The sequence below is a fragment of the Schistocerca americana genome, chromosome X (assembly GCF_021461395.2).
Source record: "Schistocerca americana isolate TAMUIC-IGC-003095 chromosome X, iqSchAmer2.1, whole genome shotgun sequence".
Taxonomy (NCBI): Eukaryota; Metazoa; Arthropoda; class Insecta; order Orthoptera; family Acrididae; genus Schistocerca; species Schistocerca americana.
The window spans coordinates 733143551-733153169 of NC_060130.1; the positions used below are offsets into that span (position 1 = coordinate 733143551).

The following is a 9619-nucleotide window of genomic DNA, read 5'->3' on the forward strand; positions in this document are numbered from 1 at the left end:
TTCGTGTGGTATTTTATGCAGTTGTGTGTTTTACAAAAAATTAGACCCGTTTTTTCCTTTGGTAGAGAGTAATCGACACCCGTGATTAGACATAATATAATTTATCTGATCAAAAGTATCCGATCACTTATTAGTGGCCGGCCGCGGTGGCCAAGTGGTTCCAGGCGCTTCAGTCCGGAACCGCGCGACTGCTACGGTCGCAGGTTCAAAAAATGGTTCAAATGGCTCTGAGCACTATGGGACTTAACTTCTGGGGTCATCAGTCCCCTAGAACTTAGAACTACTTTAACCTAACTAACCTAAGGACATCACACACCCATGTCCGAGGCAGGATTCGAACCTGCGACCGTAGCGGTCGCGCGGTTCCAGACTGTAGCGCCTAGAACCGCTCGGCCACCACGGCCGACTCGCAGGTTCGAATCCTGCCTCGGGCATGGATGTGTGTGATGTCCTTAGGTTAGTTAGATTTAACTAGTTCTAAGTTCTAGGGGACTGATGACCTCAGATGTTAAGTCCCATAGTGCTCAGAGCCATTTGAACCTAACGTATTAGTGGTCATTAATATGCGATGTACCCTCACTTCGCCTATATGATAGCTTGAACTCTGTTGGAGACACATTCAGTCTGGTGTCTCAATGTCTGTGAAAGAATGATAGCCCATACCTCACGAGCCGAAGCCAGAAAAGGGAGTCATGTTGCACTAGTGTCTAGAGCGAAGTCAATCTTCTGACTCATCCCAATGGTGCTCCATTGGGTTCAGTCTGGGACTCTGGTCAGGCTAGTCCATTACATCTCCATCTACATCTGCATTTATACTCCGCAAGCCACACAACGGTGTGTGGCGGAGGGCATTTTACGTGCCACTGTCATACCTCCCTTTCCTGTTCCAGTCGCGTATGTTTCACGGGAAGAACGACTGCCGGAAAGCCTCCGTGCGCGCTCGAATCTCTCTAATTTCACATTCGTGATCTCCTCTGGAGGTGTAAGCAGGGGGAAGCAATATATTCCATACCTCATCCAGAAACGCACCCTCTCGAAACCTGGACAGCAAACTACACCGCGATGCAGAGCGCCTCTCTTGCAGAGTCTGCCACTTGAGTTTGCTAAACATCTCCGTAACGCTATCACGGTTACCAAATAACCCTGTGACGAAACGCGCCGCTCTTCTTTGGATCTTCTCTATCTCCTCTGTCAACCCGACCTGGTACGGATTCCACACTGATGATCAATACTCAAGTATAGGTCGAACGAGTGTTTTGTAAGCCATCTCCTTTGTTGATGGACTACATTTTCTAAGGACTCTCCCAATGAATCTCAACCTGGCACCCGCCTTACCAACAATTAATTTTATATGATCATTCCACTTCAAATCGTTCCGTACGCATACTCCCAGATATTTTACAGAAGTAACTGCTACCAGTGTTTTTTCCGCTATTATATAATCATACAATAAAGGATCCTTCTTTCTATGTATTCGCAATGCATTACACTTGTCTATGTTAAGGGTCAGTTGCCACTCCCTGCACAAAGTGCCTATCCGCTGCAGATCTTCCTGCATTTCGCTGCAATTTTCTAATGCTGCAACTTCTCTGTATACTACAGCATCATCCGCGAAAAGCCGCATGAAACTTCCGACACTATCTACTAGGTCATTTATATATATTGCGAAAAGCACTGGTCCCATAACACTCCCCTGTGGCACGCCAGAGTTTACTTTAACGTCTGTAGACGTCTCTCCATTGAGAACAACATGCTGTGTTCTGTTTGCTAAAACAGGAATTTTATTGTCCACAGATCATTGCCTTACAGATGCTCCTTTATGACAGAGTGCATTGTCATACTGATACAATCTATCGTTGTCTCCGAACTGGTCCTCTACTGTACACAACACGCAATGCTGCAAAATATGTTCATATTCTTCAGCACTTGGCTTTTTTTTTTTCTTTTTACTACAGTTGGGGGATCACACCCTAACCTCGAAAATCACCTCCATACAGTAACACCACCTCCTCTGTACCGCACTGTTGGCACTAAACATGACATGAGGTAATGTTTGCCATGTATTCGCCAAACCCAAACTCTTCCACAGCACTCCCACAGGGTAAAGCTCGATTCATCGCTCCAAACCACTCTTTTCCAGCCATCCATTACCCAGTGTCATCGCTCTGTACACCATCTCAAACATTATCATTGATTACAAAAATTTGTAGCCTATGAGGAACTGCTCGACCACTGAACCCCATCGTACCTCCCTTCACACAGTGCCCGTGCTAGCTGGAACACACGTGTGCTCCCTTTCGCTGATCTCACTCGATAATTTACAACCACCCTCTTCAATTGTAGATGGTCCCTGTCCCTCCCTGGCAACGGCCTTGCCGCAGTGGTTACACCGGTTCCCGTGAGATCACCGAAGTTAAGCGCTGTCGGGCGTGGTCGGCACTTGGATGGGTGACCATCCAGGCCGCCATGCGCTGTTGCCATTTTTCGGGGTGTACTCAGCTTCGTGATGCCAATTGAGGAGCTACTCGACCGAATAGTAGCGGCTTCTGTCAAGAGAGCGGTGTGCTGACCCCACACCCCTCCTATCCGGATCCTCCACTGAGGATGACACGGCGGTCGGATGGTGCCGGTAGGCCACTCGTGGCCTGAAGACGGAGTGCTTTCAGTGCTTTCCCTGTCCCTCAGTAGGCTGCCTGAGGTCTGCCTGGGCTTGGTTTTTGTGCGGTTGTTCCTTCGCGCTCCCACTTCACACTCTCATTGCCAACAGTCAGCTTGGGAAGCCTTAAAAGGATTGAAATGTCCCTGATGGATCCGTTACTCAGGCAATATTCAATAATTAGTCCACATTCGAAATCACTGAGGTCTCCTGAGCGACCCATTCTGCTGTTAGTGTCTCTCTATCCGCAGCACAGTACTTCTCGCCCCCAGTTACACTGGCGGCTCTGCTTCTCGTGATATCTAGTGGTCAATTCCGCATTATATATGGATATCCGGATACTTTTGATCAGATAGTGTTCTATTTTTTTCACAGAGCCTCAAGGATGTAAAATATCTCATACATCAAGAACACATAACACGTATTTACAGGTACTAAGTGAAATGGTTCACATGGATAGCAATAAGTCGCCAACAATTTTTTTACACTTACTAACAAACTTATCTCAAAAATTGTAAATGTACTACACAATGAGATGCGTCCTAATACTTAGGATATGGTAGCCATGCATCATCAAACAGAAAATCAGTTTATAAGACTTATTTATGTTGATCACATAACTGCACTGAGTGTATGTGGAAGTCAATTTTATGTAATTTGATATTATTAATAATAAATACAGCAGTCAGATTTGCGAAGAAATTGCTCAGTGGAGTAGAAGGAGTTGGCCAACAAAAATCATTTAGGTCCCTCTCAAATTAAACTTTATTAGTGAGGTAACTGTAGCCCATTTGGCCTGTGACTCGATAAGGCCTAATGGCTATTTCTTGGTAACAGCAGGACAGAAAACAAGGGGATTAGTTAATGGTACCCGTGGCTTGCGATGTGTGATGTGGATGTAACTATGACGGGAATCCGACAGATGGCAGCTCCGGGCGCTATGTCAACTATATCTGCATTTCACGCAGTTTGCAGAGAGCAGTCATGTCACAGGTGAGCTTTTGTTGTTTGACATCCAAGCACTAATATTTCATACAGGTAAGTTTCTTGTTTTACTTATACATTAAACTTTTTCTAGAAACATGATAATATGTCAGTTACTTCATGCAACTGTCCTGTTTTAAATCATGTAATCACTTTTACCACATTTCGTAGCTACGTGTGTGAACTGCTTTCCTTGCATCTCGGATCTGACATGCTCTGGTAGATCATACTGAGTCTACACATTACTGAAAGGAGATCATATTGAGCTCACACTCTTCGTTTATGTTCTGTAATTATGACTTTTAACCGCGATAAGGTACGTGGTCAATGAAGCCAGGATGACCAAAAAAAGCCATCACTACGAAAGAAATGTCAGACTATAAAGCAGAAAAAGAGTTTGGTATTCCACGAAACACTCTCAATCGGTATGTCACATTCGGATGTAAAACCAAAGCGAAGTTGAATTTAAAATTTACTTGGTCTGAAGAACGACTTGCTGAACTCTGTTCTCGAATAGTATGGTTGATACAGCCCGCCTGGTTAGCCGTGCGTTCTAACGCACGTCTTTCCGGATTGGGAAGGAGCGCCTGGTCCCCGGCACGAATCCGCCCGGCGGACTTGTGTGGAGGTCCGGTGAGCCGGCCAGTCTGTGGGTGGTTTTTAGGCGGTTTTCCATCTGCCTCGGCGAATGTCGGCTCGTTCCCCTTATTCCGTCTCAGCTACACTATGCCGGCGATTGCTGCACAAACAAGTTCTCCACGTACGCGTACACCACCATTACTCTACCACACAAACATAGGGGCTACACTCGTCCGGTGTGAGACGTTCCCCGGGGGGGGGGGGGGGGGGGGGGGGGGGGGAGGGTCCACCGGGGGCCGAACCGTACAGTAACCCTCAAAGAGTGGTTCGGTGTGGGGCGGCGGAGGGGTGAAGTGGACTGCGGTAGTCGTCGTGGGGTTGTGGACCACTGCGGCTGCTATGGGGACGGAGCCTCTCCGTCGTTTCTAGGCCCCGGTTAACATACAATACAATACAAGGTTGATAGAAGTGGGCTATCCACTAACAACTAAAATTCTAAGGCTACGTATATGCAGATACTGAATGAAAGGCAACATTACTCTCCAATTTCCTGGTGTTAAGCATACTGCAAAACACAGATAGGCAAGCAAAGTTTCAAACGATAGCCCTACAATGTCTGTCAGAAAATCTCAAAATCATAATCCGGCTAGCACACAGAACTTAAAAAAAGTAGTTGTTCAAGGCCATTTTCGAAAAGTTTAAACTCTTTTTTAGGAACTAGACATCTTTTGGAAATCCTGACAGACTTTTCAACATGGATAAGAAAGGTTGCGGCTGAATTTAGATAAAGAACCACGAATACTCGCAAAGAAAGGCACACACAGACACATAACTGGCGATGAATGTGGGAAAAATGTAACAGTTGTCTCTTGTGTGAGTGCAATAGAAGCAGTTGTTCCTCCAATGCTTCAATGATCTTATTCAAACGAAAACGCATGGAAGCGGAGTTTGATGACGATACTACCTGCAGGCTCTGTTTGCTGCATGACAGAAAAGGGGATCAATGATATAACGAGTTTTATTGAATGGTTACATCATTTTGGTCATCGTAAACATTCTGGTCGATATTTACTGATTACTGATGGAACCAAAAGTCAGGTGATGTAACAGTGGACACTGTAGACCCGTACGCCATAGTTTTATATTGCCCCCTTTCCAATGCTACTCATGAGGTGCAGCCACTAGATAAGTTAGTATTTCGTTCATTCGAACAGCAATGGGATCAAGAAGTAATGATGTACTGGTGTAATCATCGTGAGAGAACTTTAATTAAGCAAAGCTTTGGAAAAATCTTTCCAAAGTTTGGGCTAAGCTGTATGACGATGTTTAATATCGCATGTGGTTATAAAGCTACAGTATTGTATTCGTATGATCCTAATGCGATTCCGGAAGTTGCATTTGCACATAGTATGGCTTCAGGGGTACAAATTCGTGCACCTTCAGAACCTCTGTCAATATTAACTCCTCAAAAATCAAGAGACACATCCGCCCCAGGTAGCTGAGTGATTAGCCGGCACGGTAGCTCAGCGTGTTCGGTCAGAGAGCCGGTTGGCCTCTGTAATAAAAAAACTGAGTGGGAGGATCAACCACCGAACTTCAGCAGGATGTCTTGCGACGTCCGCAACGACCAAACACAACGATCAATAACGAACAAAATGCAAAAGTGGTCAGCGCGACAGAATGTCAATCTTAAGGGTCCGGGTTCGATTCCCGGCTTGGACGGAGATTTTCTCCGCTCAGGGACTGGGAGTTGTGCTGTCCTAATCATCATCATTTTATCCCCATCGACGCGCAAGTCGCCGAAGTGGCGTCAAATCGAAAGACTTGCACCCGGCGAACGGTCTAACCGACGGGAGGTCCTAGTCACACCACATTTACATTTACGGGAGACACTTCTCCTCCAAAGTTTGGGCCTTATAGTGTCCCAGATACACTGACGAAAAAAAAATCGCAACACCAAGAAGTAGTTTAGCGACATAAACAAAGTTGGTTGGCATGTTTCTACATCTGAAAGATGTCTACTAAAATACCGCGAAATCGCGTAAGAGTGGCAGTAGTAGCATCACTAAAAGGATGCAAATCATGTTTGCTTTAAATAAACGCTGCAACGGTCGTGAGCGTTAGTTACCTTTGAGACTGGATGTGATGAATTGATGTTAGTCAAGAATGCCTTTAAGGCGACAAAGACGCCATTATCAACACCTCACTGAGTATGAACGAGCCGGCCGGGGTGGCCGAGCGGTTCTAGGCGCTACAGTCTGGAACCGCGTGACCGCTACGGTCACAGGTTCGAATCTTGCCTCGGGCATGGATGTGTGTGATGTCCTTAGGTTAGTTAGATTTAAGTAGTTCTAAGTTCTAGGGGACTGATGACCTCAGAAGTTAAATCCCATAGTGCTCAGAGCCATTTGAACCAATTTTTGAGTATGGGCGAGGTCGTGTAATAGGGCTAGGAGAAGCTGGCAGTTCATTCTGCGATACTGCAGAAAGACTTGACAGGAATTCAGCCAATGTACAGCGGTGATCACGGGAATGTACGATCGCAAGAAGATCGGTCTCCAGACAGCCACACGGCACTACCGAGAAAGGAAGACCATAGTGTTCGGCGTATGTCTCTGGCGCATCGTACTGCATTTATGGCAACTATATGAGCAGCAGTTGGCATCACAGTGACATAATGAACTGTACAAATCGGTTACTTCAAGGACAGCTCCAAGCCAGACGCCCTGCACTGACCTCAAACCACCGCCATTTACGTCTTCATTGGTGACAAGCGAGAGTTCATTGGAGGGCCGGGTGGAGGTCACTTGCGTTTCCTGATGAACGCTGATTATGTGTCAGTGATGACTACGTGTTGGTTAGAAGGAGGCCAGTTAAGGACTTGCAGCCATCCTGTCTGCATGCTAGACACACTGGACCTACACCTGAAGGCAGGTGGAATTTCGTACGACAGCAGGAGCACTCTCGTGGTTATCCCACGCACCCTGACTGCAAACTTGAACGTCCGTCTGGTGAGTCGACCCGTTACGCTGTCATATATGAACAGCATTCCATGGGGTGTTTTCCAACAGGATAACGGTCTCCCACATGCTGCTGTTGTAACCCAACATGCTCTATAGAGTGTGGACATGTTGGCTTGGCCTGCTCGATTACCAGATCTGTCTATCGAGCACATATGGGACATCACCAGATGACAACTCCAGCGTCACCCACAACCAGCATTAACCGTCCCTGTATTGACCGACCAAGTACAACAGGCATGGAGCTCCATCCCACAAACTGACATCTGGCACCTGCACAACACAATGCATGCACGTTTGCATCCTTGTATTCAGCAGGTCGGGACTCTGGGCAGGCCAGTCCATTTCAGGAATGTTATTGTACACCAGAGTATTGCCTCACAGATTCTGCCTGATGTCAAGGTGCACTGTCATGCTAATAGAAACAGTCATAATCTCCGAACTGTTCCTCTACTGTACACAGAATACAATGCTGTAATATGTGCCCATCTCCTTCCACACTCAGCATTTCTTAAGCACAGTAAGGTGACCACGAAAACACCTCTATAACGTAACACCACCTCCTCCATCCTTCACTGTTGGCAGTACCAAAGATAGCAGGTAACATTCTCCAGGCATTGGCCAAACCTAAACCCTACCATCAGATTCACACAGGGCATGGCATGATTCGTCATTCCAAATCACTCTATCCAGTCGTCCACTGTCTCGTGGCGTCACTCTGGAGTCTATCTCAAGCATCGCTTAGCATTGACTACAGATATATGCTGCGCTTAGCATTGATTACAGATGTATGCTGCTTACGGGAAGCCACTCGACCATTTGTACCCCTTTTTTAACTCCCTAGGTACAGTCACTGTGCTAGCTGGACCGCTGGTAGCACTTTGTGACTCACGAGTGATTCCTTCGACTGATTTCCTGAGGTTTGCAACCACACTCCTCAATGCTCGACGATTCCTGTCCGTCAGTACATGAGGGCTGCCTGGTCTTGGTTTACCTGTGATTGTTCCTTCGCTTTTACATTTCACAATCACACCACCAACAATCGGCTTGGGGTGCTTTATCAGGGTTGAAATATCCCTGTCGGTTTTTTTACTCAGGTGACACCCAGTGACTATAGTTGGAGTCACGAACGATGGCGGTCGAGATCAGGCTTTTTCTAAGCATCTCCGTCACGTACTCCCCGACAACCAATGAGCGTTCAGTAGTGTTCTCAGCGCTCTACCGTGACTGTCGTAGCTAATGCGAGCATTAGTCGTGATCTTAGTGAGTTATTTAATGAATTTTTATACTATTTCTTGCGAGTTGTTACGGCTGATAGTGGTGGTAAGTGACAAACTCTGCACAAGCAAGCAAGAGACAAAATTTGCTGTAAACACGCTTTCGTCAAACGCAACACACGTGTGTGCGCTTACCGCAACCGTCGCTTGGAACCAGCAACAATGCAGTCCCCACCAGTGTCTCAAACTGCGCGTACCGCCATTTATCGTGGATCGGACTATAGTCCCCGTTAGAATTCACTGAGTGCTCCTGGTGGACCAAATCTGCTGTTACTGCTTATATACTGACAACGCAATACTCCCCGCCTCCCCTCCTTTTATACTAGCGGGTCTGCCTCTCGTGCATGTAGTGGTCAGTTCCACATTATATAGGGATGTCCGGATATTTTTGATCAGATAGCGTACCCTACTCCCATTTCAATTAATGAAGTTGTAATCCCAAGAATTTAACACTTTCAACCTCCTCTATCTGCTTGTCGTCATATTTTGGACATATATTGGAAGGAAAGTTCTTACAAGTTATGAACTGCAAATAGTATTTCTGCCTGACCTTGAATCTCTGTCGTAAAATATTGGCAGGTTTCTTGGGAATGATCTCACCTCCAACAATGGTAAGCAGTTTAGTTTTGATAGCGACATATGGTAAACACACCAGACACTAAATCAGTCGCCCACAGAAAACATCGCGCTAATACCGTATAACATCGCCTTTTGTCTTGATAATGGTCCCAGTTTGGCAAGGAAGAGAATCCGTAAGTTCCTTCAGGTTTGTCATATCCATCTGTAGACACTCACTACTGATTAGATCTTGTAGTCCTACCAAACTGGAGGGTATTTATTGCTACGTTTCACCCGCTGTTCCAAATAGTTCCTCTCCATATGATTAATATCAGGTGTTTTAGTGGGCCGGTCGAGATACAATAGGGTGCCTGAGTGTTTGTCAAACTAGGAACATATGCTTGCACCTGTGTGAACGCTGCTGTTGTCATCTTGTTCTAGTCCACAGCATACTCATCATGAAGATGCAGAAGAAAGGAGAACATTCGGTCACGGAAAATTTCGAAGTAAATATCTTGGTTCAAGCTCACGGTAACCCGACTGAG

At 46.1% G+C, this 9619-nt stretch overlaps 1 pseudogene; it reads left to right on the top strand.

The window, feature by feature from the left end:
* The first annotated feature begins 2362 nt into the window (after positions 1–2362).
* LOC124557122 lies at positions 2363–2480 on the top strand (annotated as a pseudogene).
* Positions 2481–9619: the final 7139 nt, after the last annotated feature.